Source organism: Ambystoma mexicanum, chromosome 2p (genome assembly GCF_040938575.1).
Source record: "Ambystoma mexicanum isolate Mex_15411 chromosome 2p, UKY_AmexF1_1, whole genome shotgun sequence".
NCBI classification, from domain to species: Eukaryota; Metazoa; Chordata; class Amphibia; order Caudata; family Ambystomatidae; genus Ambystoma; species Ambystoma mexicanum.
The window spans coordinates 935,401,664-935,414,777 of NC_090923.1; the positions used below are offsets into that span (position 1 = coordinate 935,401,664).

Genomic DNA, 13,114 nt, shown 5'->3' on the forward strand with positions numbered 1-13,114 from the left:
TCAAATAAAAAAAATAAAAAACGGATGGAAATTTATTCGAAAATCGGCTGGACGAAAATGACTACCGTCGAAAATGTGGAATACATCCCCCATTCAGTGTCATTATAGTGAACAAAGGCCCCAGGGGTGTTGCCTGCACCCTTGTTCACTATAATGCCATCGGTGGTGTCCCCCGCTCCCTATTGAATAAAGTTTGAAATGAAAAAAGAAAAAAAAAAAGAAGAACCCTGCAGCGCCGGCTTCGCCGGTGTCACAGAGGGATGCAGGAGACGGCGGCACACAAGGAGGTGTGTTGCCAAGAGGTAAAGTAAGGGGGTGTGGGCAGTGGGTTGTCACAAATGTTCAGGGGAGTGAAAACCTAGTCATTTTCGGTCAAATGACCTTCCGTTTTTTCTCACACGGACCTTGCTAATTCCGTAAATTCAGGGTAATCCTTTAAAAATCTAATGTATTTATACAGCCTTTACTATTGCATTTCTGTATATCTTGTTGCTGTGTGTTCTCAATGTTTTTATGTCTTTCATGGAGTGTTTATATGCTTCGAAATAAAGATTGTTTATGCATGGAGAGCTTAGCTGGGGTGAGATTCGGACACTGTGCAGGAGCCTAGACGATGCCACGCTCTTACTCAGACGGTGCATTGACAGGAACGTGGCCCTTGACACGCCACCTACCTCCACTGGAAGGCCTTGGGCTTGAAGGAATAGCAAATTGGTTACCGACCAGATGGCATGCAGCAAAGACACAAACGTGCAGCCATCGCTATGACAACAGGTTGATGAAAAGGAAATAAAAACGTTTCTGGGTCTGCCATCAATATTTGAGGACAGGCACGTGATAGTTTTAGAAGGACCGTTGTAGAGTGGCCTTTCTGCATTAAACCAGTGGGGGGAGAGGGCAGAAAGAGGGGTGCATAAATGGGAACATACACCTGTATCTATGCAAGTCTCCATGCTGCAAAATTGTGCTTACAAAATGTGCTTGAGGGACGGATGCCAACTAACGCCTTCAGGCAGCAGGCTGGATGAATTACAGCGTGCAATGCGCACTCCCCCCACCCATCCACCTGCTCCAGAATTAGCACACATCCACTGGTGGTCACGTGGCTGTCCATTTCCCAGTCTACACAAGACACATCCTCCAAGGTTGTCAGCTTTACTCTCGCAGTCTTTGTACTACTGAGCCCAAGGTCTCATTTCAAATCATTTTCTGTCACCCGGCCACCCCATCTCCTCGTAGTCTATAAAGAGCATCCACCACCAACCAAATAAATAATCTAAACGCACTCTGTGGCCTCGGAACGAACCGGGATTCCCAAACTCAAGATGCATTGGTCTACTTGAGAAAGAACAAGGGTCCAGTCAAGCCAGGCCCCCTTTACAAGATACACTAGAGAATTCAGAAATGCAGAAAAAGCATCCAGAAACGCTGTGGTGGGAGATACAGTCACGCTGTTTTAGGGGTCTGACCGGGTGCTGTGCTCAGTATACACGAGCGTGGTGGGGTTCAACCCTAAAAGAATGCAAGTTTGTCAGGTGACGGTGTACATACAATATTCCAGGATCACAATAACTTCGAGCAATTTGGCTGCTACTTCTTGCTTAACAGGGCTCTACCGTAGCTGGATGAAGTGCAAATGAAGGCATGGGACGTTAAATCTGCTAGCCACTTGTGACGCGCACCCATCGCCATCTTAGATATCGCATTTATAACCGTGATTTTAACTATCTGAAACTGTACAGTGTCATTAACAAGTCACCAATACATGCCTTGGGAATTTGCCACACCTGGGCATTCATCGAGGGCAGGCTGGTGAATCATTCATTTACCTTTTACTGTGCATTCATTTGGAGCTTTTGTCCTGTTACATAACTATATTTGGAACCCTCTAGAACGCAGACAAAGATATAACATGTCAATAACTGTACTGAACTTGATGGGAAGATATTCAGGACAACTAACCCAGGGGTCATCAACATGCAAGGGCAGCAACTGCAGCCCTGTTTGATCCTGCTCTGAGGCGGCAAGATGCTTTTATAAAACTTGGATAAAGTGTATCTTAACAAGTTTTGCTTAAAGAGGATAATTATGTATCTCCCTTTACAATATGGCACATTGGCCAACTCGTCCTGTCTTAGTAGTGTGCCTTTATCTGCTATCCCTGCTAATACAAAGTAAGGTTCAGAATCGCAGAACGAAACATCCATTTTTGTAGTGAGAAAATGTAACAGCTCTATATAGTGTGACAGACCCGCATTGTAGATCATGACTTGGACCTTTTAGCAGAGACTGCGTGGCTTTCTCAAGAAAGACCAGCAGTTCTGAAGGAGATCGACCTCTTGGTGTTTCTGCTTTTTGCAGAAACAGATCCCGCAAGGCAGGAGGCGGTGTTGGCATATTGCTTTCTAAGGTTGTAATCAAATCCGCTGCTTTCCAAAATGTAATCTAGTCACTGCAGAATTTAATTGTTCTCCTATCATTTCTCTTGTACGTCATCCCCAAAATATAATTTTCACTTATCAGATATTTACTCTCTGCAGGATATTTTAGGGTTTAAGCAGCGTTCAGTTGACCCCACTGGTGGAGCAGGGCATCTCCTAGATTTTTATATGGTCGGAAAGGACGTGTTTTATTACTGGTGTCATGGTCCTACCATGCAGTACTGATCATGAATTTCAGTTCAAGGCCAAAATTACATCTTGAAGGAAAACCTCAAAATTGTCGGTAACTCAAATCTTTTGTCCCTCACATTTTTGAAGAGCAGTATAATTGGATTCTCCCTTCAAGGTAACAAACATATCAGATTCCTGGCAGTCTTCTGCTGTCACAATATGATGGTTACTGCCCTTGACAAGATTATGGGTGAAGTCTTTCTAACAGGTTAAAGAGCCCTAGTTAGCATTTTTTAAATAATTGTTTTCTTCTTTAAAAACAGTCAGATGTCTGGAGAGGTGATGGAGGACGACAAAGACCGAAGCTGATAAACTAACTGCTCTGTGAATAGCATCAGATCTGCTTTTATATGGCAATGATAGAAGCAAAGACACGTGAATTCTCTGAGGTTTTCAGAAGCTTCCTTATATGCATACACTTTTAAAATATATCAAAAATTAGGTAGTGACGCTCAAAGAAAACTATTTTCCTATAGCTCATTCCCAAATATTTGTGTAACCCCTCAAAAGATTTTTGAAATAAGAAAAAAAGACAGAGCCAAGGTTTCAGGACCTTCTTTTATAAGTAACTAGCATTGCTACTAGACGATTTTATGGGTTCATATTGCTTTTGGTCCCCTTAACTGCTGAGCTTTAATCAAGTCTATGCAAAAAGGATGAGCATACTCGTCCCTATTGTCACAAGTGTTGTTAGATGCCAGAGAACATTATTTTCCTCTGTGGTCCAGTAGTCTGGTAGCTTTTTATTTGATTGTAATTTAACCTCAGCAGAAGCCCTATCCACTGTTGGAAAGGACTCAGGGATTATGCCCACCTGTCTGCAAGAAGGCATAGTGTCTCCGTCACTAAAACAAGGGAACACTGGATCCTCCAATGCCTGAAAACTAAACACCCATTTCGAACCTCCTTTCCATTGGAAAACTGGAGATGGGTAGGTTACCACCAGCTGTCAAATTATCTAGAAAGAAAAGGCTTCCATCCAACAGAGTCAGGTTTGTCACCGCTCAAGAAGTACAGTAACTGGTAACTTTGTGTGGGAAAAGTAGCCCGTAGGCCGGCATCTTTAATTCTGTTGGCTTTATCTGCTGTTATGGACAGCAGAGACGAGGTCCTTACCCACTTAGGGATGTAACGGTATAACGTTAAAGATACCGTGAACCACTTAATTGAACAATAATAACCGTCACATTGTTTATACCGTTATACCGTTCATACCGTAAAGTGTGCTTTTCAATCTGATTTGGAAAGGCTGCAGTAAGCAAGTTCTGCGCAGTCTTGGTCTTGCACTGTTGGATGTGCCATCTTGCAAGCAGTATCAGTTGGAGCAGTTTTTAATGCCATTCCATAAACCACACGTGCCTGACACAAAAATCAATATTTAGCAATAGGAAGAATAGATATAGTGCCAAGAAGGAAAAGGGTTTACTTTGGGTTGGCGGCTTTGGGTTTTATATATTTATAATGGATAATGTTCTCTAAACATATGGCAATGGGGGGTTTCCCTGGTTCTATCATTGAATTTACATATAATAAGTCATACTGCGAAATTCACTCATCTCTGTGGGTATTCCCTGCTGCCATACCAAAGGGTAACATGTCCGTGATTACTGAACACCTTTTGGCCTGCAAGTAAACTAAAGGCTGTAACGTAAAGAGAGTGCGTCTGTGTGTGTGTGTGTGTGTATATGCGCACAAGCGTATACTACCATCAGCCTCCATTGATCGGTGGCATGTAGGTTATCAAGATGGCAACATGTTCATCTTCACCAGTAGCCAGTGGGGGAGCATAAAGCCTAAATGACCACTTAAGAAAAGCTATTCAGTTTGCTTTGCCAGTTGCAGCAGGGCTCCCCCCCCTCCTCCTCCTCTCCACACGTGTTTGTGTTTGGTGGAAGCAAGGCATTTCAGTGGAAAGTATGTTGAAAAGCCCAATTCTGGCCCTGGGTGCCTGGTTTTGTTTGTGATGCTAAATCTGTCAATTTATGACCTTTTAGAAAATATTTGTTAAGATTATTTAACTCCACCTGCTATACCGCGATAACCATGATATACCGTCATTTGGCAAGAAGGTTATCGTACCGTCATAAAACCAATACCGTGACACTGAAACATACTAAGATAATACAAGGTTGTGCAGTAACATGCATTGGCCCTTTCCGAGGGCGAAGTGTCAAAGGGCCTGCTACGTAACTTCCTCTCATTCGCACATGCAATGTCTTGCGGAGTGCCACAGGTCGCGTCTCTCCCTATTGTTCAGGTGTTGGGGGGGGTTCAGTCTACGGTGTCTCTTGCTTGCTCTGCATGACTCCAGTAAAGCAAGGCTGTGGGAGTGCCTTGGGGAAGTGCATCACTGGATGCAGGTCAAGTGGCTCGACCTTAATACTGATAAGACTGTGGTCCTGCTCCTGGGCTGCCAGCTCAGCGGGAGGAGGAGACTCTTCCCTTATATATTGACCTACAGTTCTTGGCCTGCCTCAGATCCAAGTCCCATCGATCAGAAATTATTCTGACAGCCAATTATCTGCTGCTCACATTACATTTGTCACCCAATCAGTACAATACCATCAGTGAACATTAGAAGGGTGTGTGTGCCTCTGTTAAGATTTAGTCACTTTTCTGTCCAGGTTGTGGCAATGTCCAGGCTTATTTGTTTTATTATGTAATGTTTTTCACAAAGCGCAGACAAGACACGGATGCATAAGAGTGCTGTGCAGGAGATATATATCATACAATGCAAAGAGTTCAAGCACATCTAATCATAAAAACAATTACAAAAGCAGATTTCCACTGTCAAGTTTTTACCACTTTCCTAACTTCAAGTATTCTGGAATCTTGCGTAAATTATGTGGCAAGGAGTTCCAGAGATACACTGCTGCACCTGCACCTGAAAGAGATCTTTTCAAGGTGGAAGTGCGTTCAAATCTCGAAACTTGTAAACAAAAATGAGTGCCAGCTGGGAATGCCTCAAAGCAATCTAGAAATGTCAATTTCTCAGCCAAATATACGGGATCTCAAGAGGATCGCGCTGTAAACAATGCATAGCAATGTTAAGTTAATCCTGGCTTCCAATGGCAGCCAGTGCAGGGACGGCACAATGGGGGTAATATGATCACATTGTTGTGCCCCAAAAAGCAATGGTGCAGGCACATGAAAAACTGCTTTCAGTGGGACCATGGTATATTCAAAACCAGGAATTGAACTAAGATGGAAATGTTTGGGTGAAACAAATGGTTTCATCGATCTCTAAGCATATAGGTGGAAGTTAGCAGATTTGACCAACAGATTAATGTGGATGTATAAAGGTCACCCGAGTCAAGAAAAGAGTAAACTCCAACAATTTTGCTATTTGAGCAAACTCAGAAGGTGACCTGGGATTTTAGCATTCAAAAACTTGATAAGTTAGAGGAATTAGAAAGTAAAAGCAACTCTGTTTTTGACTGGTTTCATTTCAAGACACGCAAGGACATCCCCCCCAAGTCTCAATATCCGGCAAACAATCACAGAGCTGTAAAAAACCTCTCTTAGTGGAAATTCTGGGATAAAGTTGAGTGCTATCCGCATATTAATGCATATCAACTCCGACCTTTTCACTTAGACTACTCTGGGGTTCCGTATATAGGCTAAAAAGCAAATGGTGGAAGGATTGACCCTTGCAGGACTCCAAATGGCACTGGGAATGGATCAGACTGGGAGCTCTCCATAACAGCCCTCTGTTTCATCTTCAAGGATGACCGAAATCAACCAGTCCAAAACCAGGCAGCCGATTCCCACATGGCACTATAGAATTTCTAAAAGAATCTTGTGCTCCGTTTTGGCAAATGCCGTTGGAATAATACCAGCAGGCACACGCCACCGTCGTTCAGGATTCTATAAACATCATCATGTATATGTAGCTCAGTGCTACAGCTGCATCGAAATCCTAACTGGAAAGAGGCTAAGAGGTGTTGGTCAATAATCGAATCCAATGTCGTGTAATTTATGCTATGTGTTTTTTTCATGTTATTTTTATTTTTGTTTTCTTCTCTGTGTTAGCCCCTTGCTTTTTCTTTTGTACTGGTACAAGCCTAAGCTTGATAAAATGTTTCTACTATGAAAAGAAAAAGGTTGCCTGGATCTCACAGAAAAGGCACTTTTAATGCACTCTCTGCATAATGGTAACTATTCTCCAGCTATTGCTCACACGGCGAGATCCTAGACTCGAGAGCTACTTTCAGCCCATGCTTACCTAGTCTTCATTTCAAATCCTTTCCTTAAATACAGCAACAGCATGGGCTGGAGAGTGCGACGACCGGCTAGGCCGAGGTCCATGTGACATTCATTGTATTGGGCCTGAGCCAGGACATGAGAACTCCAGGGCTGGGCAAGGCACAGTACAATGCACACATGGGCTGCGGATGGAGCCATAGACCTGGAGTGGGAATTCTGACCGGTGACCATGGCACAAGAGGACAAAGAGCTGTGCTTCCATGGAGGCAGTTGGGCCACTTCAGCACAACTGCGTACAGGTAGACCAAAAACTCTGCCAGCTACTCCTAAATAAGCAGCAGTAGTCAACCGTTACAACAGGAAGCCAGAAACATGTGTGCATGATGGGCGGGATGGATGCCCATGCATTTTGACTTACAACTTAACTGGTGTGTTTGGCAGGCAATTAACTTTCATCTGCAAGTGACAACTCTCTTTTCCCCAGTTCCTATGTCTCATCAAGAGAGATAGCAAGGTTCTGTGCTTTTGAGGATGTAAGATGTGGGTTACAAGCATGCATGGGATGCTTATGAGCAGCAGTGCCATTCAAGTCTTTCTTGCACCGAAGAATCCAATTACATTTTAGGAAATGCTGCACATGTTCTCCATGGCATGGGAACAGCTAGAGATTGTACCGGCACGTTACTCAGATCTTAAACCTGAAAACAGGATTGCACTTCATCCGTGTGCGATTACAGTGGGACATCAGGAGCGGCAATGAGTGCCGGCCATTTTATACAAACCGAACAGAAGATCGAGGATCTCTCTGCCACTCTTTCAGGACACAGGGAAACATCCAGCAGCTATTGCCAAAGCTTTAATAGCTGCTCTTGATGTGTAAATATCCAGAGAAAAAACAAAGAGGGTCTGGGTTACAGGCAGGGCCTGGCCAGGAAAATTGATGGGTTACAGCACTAAACAAACATACTGACATCATTATTATGCAAACACCAAGTTGCACAACAAGCACAAAGAATTCCACTCGGTTAGGACAATTGCATTAGAGGTCATTTTTGGAATTATGACATTTCCGGTAGTGGAGACACCTCATATGTCCATGGCACCCAAATCACCAGCATAGAGTGGGCACCGCAGTCGCCTGAACTCATAATAAAAGGTATGCCCTTAGACTGCAGTCTGTGGGAATAAACCGCTAGCCCATCAAGGGCATGGCCCTTGTTACATCGGACACAGGCCCATTTCATGTGGCTCACCTGTATGTTGTAGATGCTGAGATCCAGGCTGTAGCTCTCCACCTTCCTAGTGTCTCTAGGACTTTCTGGCACTCTGCCACTGGGGAGAAACAGAGTAGCAATCTGAAGAAAAAACAACAAGACTTAATGGACGTTCTCCGAGAAAGCACATCCTATCACAGACAACCTAGTAAGGACATTAAAACGACAGCTCACAAACTCACGTGTAGGGTCAATGTGGTGAAGGTTGAAGCACTGATCCTCCGCTGGATCGCGTCTCTATTGCGCTTGATCCGTCTCCCGCCAAAGGGAAACGATGCAACTACCTGGAACGACAAGACCGAGCATTGAAGAAGGACAACCAAACAGGTGTGCCTAACCCCATGGCAATTACAAACCAAGCACCAGCACATAGGCGCTCATCCATTTACCATTACTGCCCAGAGTTACTCCTCAAGGTGTGATGCATTGGCATGAGATCAGCAGTCACATCTGAGAAGACTATGCATTCACCATCCGGATTATTCAAGCAATCTGCGTGAAGGGCGCACCACACAAAGCCCATCGACATAGAAACATGCCAGACCAACAAGTGTCCTGGCCCTACATCCCACTGGTTATTTCTGCTAAAGTCTCCTGGTAAAAAGCAAATTGGGCCTCTGGGTGTTCCACACACCTCGGTGCTTCCCTTCCGCCACAGAGGAAACTGGCATGCCTGGGGCAGCAATGCAAGCACACGAGAAGAAAGCATAGAGACACACCCCTGAGGATGGTCGGACAGACAAACCGAGATCTGGAAATTCACACACTGGAATGAATGACAGGAACAGAACTCCACTTACACACATGCAACCCAAGGGGACCCCAAGCCCTCAGCACACTGACTTCTGGACGCTTCAGAGCCAGAGATGCCCATTATGTAACCCCATTATGTAACGGATGCACAGGGATTATAAGCAGTCCAATGGTCAAAACCACCAGATTCACTGTGCAGTAACTCAAAGTGGCCCCATTTTGGCCCCAAAAATGGAACCAGTCTAATAAGTGGGGCAACACTTCAACCATTGCCCTATGGGCCAACCCAGATTTTCTCAAGCTGGACATTTTGCTCCCGCCCCGTTCCCCAAGGCCCTGTGTCGCAGCCATTAGTGTTTTGGTGGGTTAGGCCACGTGGGGAAGCATGAGGAAGGTGCACTGTATATGCATATACACATACACATTTTTGGATGCCCCTTCCTCATATGTAGGTTTTAAAAAATGTGGGATTAGAAGGGCAAAAACGGGGGTCACATGGGTATGCCTGTGTAAGTGAGATATGGGGAGAAGGGGTTGTGGGGGGATAGGGGGTTGCGGCTGATATGATCTCCCTGTGACGTGGGGAAAAGTGATTCTCTCTGGTATTTGTACAAAAGTTTGGCCGAGTCGAGCCAGGAAGGAAATCAGGGATATAGTAGACTGTGGGTTGGGGGGGGTCGGGAGGGGATAAGGGAGCACAAAGTGTGAGGGAAGGCTAGACCCAAAGACGGGCCGTGTGGGGCAACACTACCAGCTATATGACCCCCCAAATCGGATTTCCCCCAAGGCACGCTACAAATCAGCAAACAGATTGTGAGTGTCAATACACATGGTGCACAATAGAGGTCCCTATCACCCCAGCATTTTGATACATGTGCAATTGCATTTGTTGTGTCACACTCTCTGTGGTGAAAACAGAGTAGATTATCAATTTGAAGACGTCTTCTCATAAGAATGACTGAATAATATGCCTTAAGTCCTCAATAAAGCATGGATTTCCTTTAAAAGAGTGAAGGGACTGCTATCGGCATTGACCCTTTTTTGGGTGTTCAACGTTTTTATACATTAATAGGTTTACTCCATTTTTCAACTGCTAGTGAATTATATACTATTTAACACCTTCTTAAATAACCAGATTGTGTCCCCTTCCATGCAGGGTACAACGACTTGACCACGCCCGTTAGGCCATCCCTTCCACTGCACATCTTTTCCAGGACCCTTAGCTACTTGCCATAATTAGGCCGGCACTTTGGTCCCATCAACACATATTATATTGGGGTCTCAATAGGGGTCTCACTTGAGCCTTTCTTCCACTTAATAGCCCCACATATTATTGACGTTCAAATAAACACACCCACCAGCCACCGTCACCCCAGAAGCCGTGCCATGCAAGGGTCCTGGCGGCCGCTCTAAGTGACAAAGCAGCAGCTCGTATAGAGCACGTCCTCCAAGAGACCATTATATGATGCCGAAATCCTGGGATGAAAACTTCTTTCACATGATTGGACCATTCTTGGAACCAACTAGTCTTCCAAAAGCTCCATGTGCAACTCTCAAGGGGGCAACAGCAAGGCGAGGAAGAGGGGTCTCAATGCTACAGCGCGAGCGGCCGCAGGTAGTGTATTTAGGTCAGCAGTAGGCCTGCCGGGGAAAACTACTGATAAGTCTCTCAGAAACTATAATACAGCCGAGTACAACTAACCAGTCTCCCTGCAAACGGCCTGTCCCTCACTAGCCAGGCTGAAGAGAGCCGAGTCCTTCCACGGTGTTCCAAGGTATGTCCCACCTGGCGCCACTGCCGCCTGTAGGGTGTTACTGGTGATGCTTCAGGGATAACTATAGGGGCATTTACATTAATATACTATGAATGTGGCGTGCGTTCGATTTTGCAAAGTACCTGTATTAGATAATGTTTAATGAAGGAATACAACTAGTTTGCCCAAGATGATTAAGGCTGGGTGGAGGGGACCAATGTCTTCAAGCATTCACGAACAACAAACAGCAGCAACACAAGAAGAAAACAACAATCTGCAGAAACACAATAAGAAAACAATCAAGAGGCTACAATGCAGAATTATGAAAACGGACCTCTTCGTCAGTGCACACAGTACATAGATTGCTGATAATGGCTCCAATATACACTGTAATAAGAGGGCCCTTCACACTCAAGTTCATCATTTAGGGTTGGTACTCCTGTTGGAAAGATGCCATGGGGGTAGGATGCAGGATCATACAAACTTCAGCATCTAAGCGAACACCAAACAGTTCTCCCAAATGACACGTGTGGACATTTCCACAAGCCCCACAGCGGCTCTGGAGCACCAAGACCATTCGAGAGCAGTCCACTCCTAACACGTGTGATGTCGTTTCGTGCACTGAACCCGACACGGCCCTTTGCATTTCTGCAAAGCAGTGCATGCAGTTCATGTTACCGCCCTCCCCCCCCAGCAGCAGACACTGTCTCCCCACAGTGCATACACAGGTACGCGCATAGTTCTTGCTTGGAGCCCGGCCCATTCGCCCCCAAACACAGAGTAGCCCATTATTGCACTGCGCCTTGTAATATCATGCCCTCTCTGCACAGCACCGAGCACAGTTTTAATGGCTCAGGCTGTATGTAGTAAACATCCATGCCCACCTCGTCCCTGGTACAATAATGAGACCAGGGTACCGTCCTCTCCAGCACAGCAGCCGAGACAATCCTTATCCAACATACACAGCACCAAGTAACCGGCCGTCCTTTACTTACCGCACACCGCCTGGTAGAATCTTCCCCCGCCCTCCTCACCACCAGATAACACATACTCCGTTGCCACTGCCTACAGAACAGGCTCGAGCCCCAAATACATACAGCATGTCCACAATGCACACATACGTGCATAGCAGGAGGTATACGCCTCTCACCCAGTTTTCCGTCTTCGCTTGGAGGTTCTCCAGCTCCGCATCTATGTCTCCCTAGGGGTGCTGAGTGTGGGCGTACTGGCAGGGCGTTCTTTTGTTCTCGCGATGCGCTCCACTTCGTACATCTGCTACTGTAGGCGCCTACTTAGTCTCTGGTCCTTTTTTGCTCGAACGCTCAATCGTGCATCTGCAAGCTGCCCTGATTGACAGCTGCCCCAAGGTAACCGCCTCCAACCAGCACTGACAGCAGCAGCAACACGGAGGAGGCGGGTGCACAGCGAACCCACTGGCATCTGCACAAGACCCTCCCAGAGCCAATGGCTAGCCACGTGCCTCCAACAGGGGCCGTGGTCTGCCGCGTGAAAGGGCGCGGCATCATCAAGGGCCTCGTGATGAAGCAGGTTGGGCCTCCGATGCTAGTTGGTCGCAGGGGCGGAGAAAGGGGTGTGGAGTTGTCTGCTGTCCGCTTTGATATTCTCACGCAGAGGGCGTGGCTTTCTCCTCGTGCCTGGGCTGGACCGTATGCCAGGCTGTGTTCAATCGGAGAGGGCGTGGTTTAGTCCTCGTGTGTGGGCGGTATTAGTCTCCTGGTGCACGCAGGAGGCGCGGCTTGGGAGTGTGGAGTGGCCACGTGCGGTGGAATGTGAACACGGGGCGGCGCGAGCTAGAGCGTGATCCTTGCCAGCAGCGTGACTGCGGAACTGGGGGAAGGAAATGTACTGCAGGAAAATAGTGTCTGTGAAATAATGGACCTCGGTGAAGACTGAATTTTGCTGCAGTTAGCACAAGTATATGGAAACAAGGAGGTAATACATTAAAGAAATGTCTATCAGATTGGTGCCAATGCAGTTAAAATCAAGACAAAACGCCTTAAACTGGAAATACCCTTCTTTGGCACGCGGGCCTCATCATTAGTGACAGTCTCGATCGGCAGGGCAGTTTTTTCTGCACATTTCTTATGAGCGCAGACTTTAAACATTCTCCACAGATTTTAGAAATTGCTTGCAGATTTTGAAGTGTTTGGCCCAGTGATTTAAATAATGGGCTGGGCCTTTGTACCTGCACTTCTTATTTTTGTGCATTTGAGTACCTGCACTTCTCAACGCCTGGATCAGAGTACCAGTACTTATTTTTGTGCATTTGAGTACCTGCACTTCTCAACGCCTGGATCAGAGTACCAGTACTTATTTTTGTGCATTTGATTACCTGCACTTGTCAACGCCTGAAAGAGAGTACTGGCACTCAACTATGTGACGAGGTGAAAATGAAATCTTTTCATTTCGCTTTATCACGACTTAAAGGACTAAG

At 45.9% G+C, this 13,114-nt stretch overlaps 1 protein-coding gene across 2 annotated transcripts in view; it reads right to left on the reverse strand.

Moving 5' to 3' along the window:
- Positions 1 to 12,034, reverse strand: part of LOC138566933 (CLOCK-interacting pacemaker-like) — a 29,396-nt gene extending 17,362 nt beyond the window's left edge. Inside the window, exons 1-3 of one of the 2 annotated variants that reach the window (XM_069644687.1) lie at positions 11,810 to 12,034; positions 8,335 to 8,436; positions 8,132 to 8,233 (exon numbers count right to left, since the gene is read on the reverse strand). The gene's annotated coding sequence lies outside the window, so the exon portion shown is untranslated. Of the gene's footprint in view, positions 1 to 8,131; positions 8,234 to 8,334; positions 8,437 to 11,654; positions 11,728 to 11,809 lie in introns of those variants that run through there. The other variant, XM_069644688.1, reaches the window with a different exon arrangement.
- Positions 12,035 to 13,114: the final 1,080 nt, after the last annotated feature.